Source organism: Austrofundulus limnaeus, unplaced genomic scaffold (assembly GCF_001266775.1).
Source record: "Austrofundulus limnaeus strain Quisiro unplaced genomic scaffold, Austrofundulus_limnaeus-1.0 Scaffold74, whole genome shotgun sequence".
NCBI lineage: Eukaryota > Metazoa > Chordata > Actinopteri > Cyprinodontiformes > Rivulidae > Austrofundulus > Austrofundulus limnaeus.
In genome coordinates this window covers 1,233,403-1,236,288 of record NW_013952476.1, presented here as the reverse complement: position 1 = coordinate 1,236,288, position 2,886 = coordinate 1,233,403, and the positions used below count along the sequence as shown (strand labels likewise).

The window sequence follows — 2,886 nt, the reverse complement described above, 5'->3', positions numbered from 1 at the left end:
GTGTGTGTGTGTGTTTTCATTTAAATACAGTATATACGTATATATTATTTATTTAGTTTTCCATACTTACTGTCTTGAATCATTAAATCTTTACTTTTATGATATAATATGAGTGAAAGTCCTTTCTAATGTTTTTTCTTTCTGTTCTTTTTTCAGGGATCTCCACAGTGAGTCATCCTTCTCTATTACACTCTGTCCTCTCTCTGTCCTCACTCCAACTCCATGTCCTTTTGAACTACATCCATACATCTCCTCTTTGTCTCTAACATCCTTCTTTCAATATACCCACTGTCCTTCCTCTGGACACGTTCAAACCAATCTTATCCACTTTCCCTCCTCTGGACGTGTCCAAACCAATCCATCCATCCATCCATCCATCCATCCATCCATCCATCCATCCATCCATCCATCCAACTTCTTTCAACATGTTTAGAATATCTGCAAAGATACGTTTATTTGTAATTAGTCTTTAAGACTGAACCAATCTGATTTCTGGTTGGTGATGTACATCATGTACCCCATTCATGAATAAATCAAACTGGAGCTATCTAAGCTCGGTCAGTTGGGTTATCTGTTTATTTTTAAATTCACAAATATACATGAGTGTAACATCACTACACTGCCTGATGGCTATCCGGTGTGTGTTTCCTGTACAGACTCAGAAACACAGCATTTGAGGCCGATTTGATTCATGACTGACTTGTTATACAGTATGCACATTTAAACAGTCTGCTGCTTTCATGCATATCCCTTTTCATCAGTAATGACCTTCAAAAATGCATCATATTCCTCACTTGCTACAGAGCCTCTCTGCTGCTGGTGTCAGAATCTGTTTCTGCAACTCATGTTTTTCAAATAGGATTGCAAAGATAATACTCAAAATGAGAAAACCCCAATCCTTCATGTAGACGATTTCTTTGGAAACACTAAAAATTAATGTTCAAATGAACATCAGAATAATGAGCTACTTCTGTTAAGCACTTACTTCTGTGTGACTGATTAAAATTGCATTTTGTACACTTAAAATGAAACAAATTATTTACAAATCCCTGTTTAACACGAGCAGCACAGCGATGCAGTCAGATGGTCGCAGGTTCGCCTCCAAGCCTGGTATTTTTCTGGGTGGAGTTTACATGTTCTCCCTGTGTACATGYGGGTCTTCTCTGGTTTCCTCCCACAGACTAAAAACATGCATGTTAGCGGAGCATTATAGTAACTAAGTACATTTACTTTGTTACAGTACTTAAGTAGTGGGAGGTTCTGTGGCAGAATGACCCAGGGCACAGGCAAAAATCCTAAAGTAACAAAAAGATTTGTTAATTCAACAAAAAGGCTGACAAGGCAGCTCAAAACTACTCACAATTTCTCAGGGGAACACAACCACAGAGAACACCACACAGGCTGGTAACAGCACAATGATGGGACACAGACTGAGGACAAGAAACATAATGGCAACTAATTGAGGACAAAAAGAAACACCTGGAGTAGACACAATAGGAAACAGGTGAGCTTGGGCGGGGCTGGAAGAATGACAGCAGGGGAGAAATACACAGGGGAACACAGAAACACTGAAAAACTAAAGCAAAAAACACACAGACAAGTAGGTTTTTGAGGATTTGTGATTTTACCAATTATTTTTTTAAATACAGTATATTGCTCAATTTACTCAGCCTGACTTAAGTCAGGTAAGTCAGTAAATTTATCAGTTTATTTCTTGTAGAGTGTGTAAAAGTACTTATACTTTTACTTTCACAATTTTGGGGAACAGTTTTATGATTTTTTACTTGAGTAGTTTTCATATCAGCGAAATGTATTTTTTACCAAAGTCATTTTCTGTGAATAGTAGTGATGGGCAATATCCCAGATTTCCTTTCTCATTTGGACACTGAGTAAAACTCTGGCTGGTATTGGTGATACTGATCTGATACCGATACTTTGWTCAAATACACTTAATGTGTAAACGTCTGGTAAATCTAAAAATATTTCAAATCAACGCTTCATCAAAAATACAACACAGCAGAGTAATTTATTTATTCATTTTAAACTCAGAAGTATATTGATACTATTGTCTGTGTTGACATCCGTCCATCCATCCATCCATCCATCCATCCATCCATCCATCCATCCATCCATCCATCCATCCATCCATCCATCCACCCATCCAAGGCTGACAAGGCTTCCAAATTAAATWGTCTCTCAAAGTCTGCAGCACTCATTTACAGCCATCTCGTTCAGCTCRGTACTTCTCTCTTCTTARTAGGGGATGGTTGTTTACAGCGCACATAATTTCCGGTTAGCTTCTTAGCTTAGCTTCCTTCACGGTGAAGCTGGCAGACTACATACGTCATGGCCAAATTTTAGTGATTGGGTAAAATCTGATTCAATCATTTTAAACTTCATCAGAGGCCACGTCTCCAGCAAGAAATAGTTTCTCAATAGCTGACAGTCCAGACTCTCTGTACAAAGCAAAGCGTAGGACAAGGGTCAGGTTTATACAAAATATGTTAAATAATAAAACCAATTAAAATAAATATTTGTTTAACTATCAAGAACTACGATAAACATGAAAACTGGAGTCTTAAATGAAAATACTGAATAAGTAACATCTATAGACTGGCTGATCATGTGGAGCTGCACTTTTGCATTACTCAGGCGGAAGAAAAATTAGTTCCCTCCAACTGCTTGTAAATTAGACAAGATTTCAATAGTTTAGTTACCTTCCACTGTGTTCCTATTAATGATATGTGTTACCTGAAATGACTGAAGTATCAAAATATTGATTCTAGAGTATAAAGTTATGGAATCTGTGGGATCAATGGGCCTCATGCAAGAACCGTTCGTACGCACAGATTTGTTCTTAAGTTGTGCGTACGAGTGATTTAGGAG

At 37.6% G+C, this 2,886-nt stretch overlaps 1 long non-coding RNA gene across 2 annotated transcripts in view; it reads right to left on the bottom strand.

Annotated features, from left to right (window-relative positions):
• LOC106519267 (uncharacterized) overlaps positions 1–2,886 on the bottom strand; it is a 170,728-nt gene that overhangs the window by 77,186 nt on the left and 90,656 nt on the right. The window contains exon 1 of one of the 2 annotated variants that reach the window (XR_001310426.1): positions 1,361–1,420. The exons of the other annotated variant lie outside the window; for it this stretch is intronic. This is a non-coding gene — a long non-coding RNA (uncharacterized LOC106519267). Of the gene's footprint in view, positions 1–1,360; positions 1,421–2,886 lie in introns of those variants that run through there. 2 annotated transcript variants of the gene reach the window in all.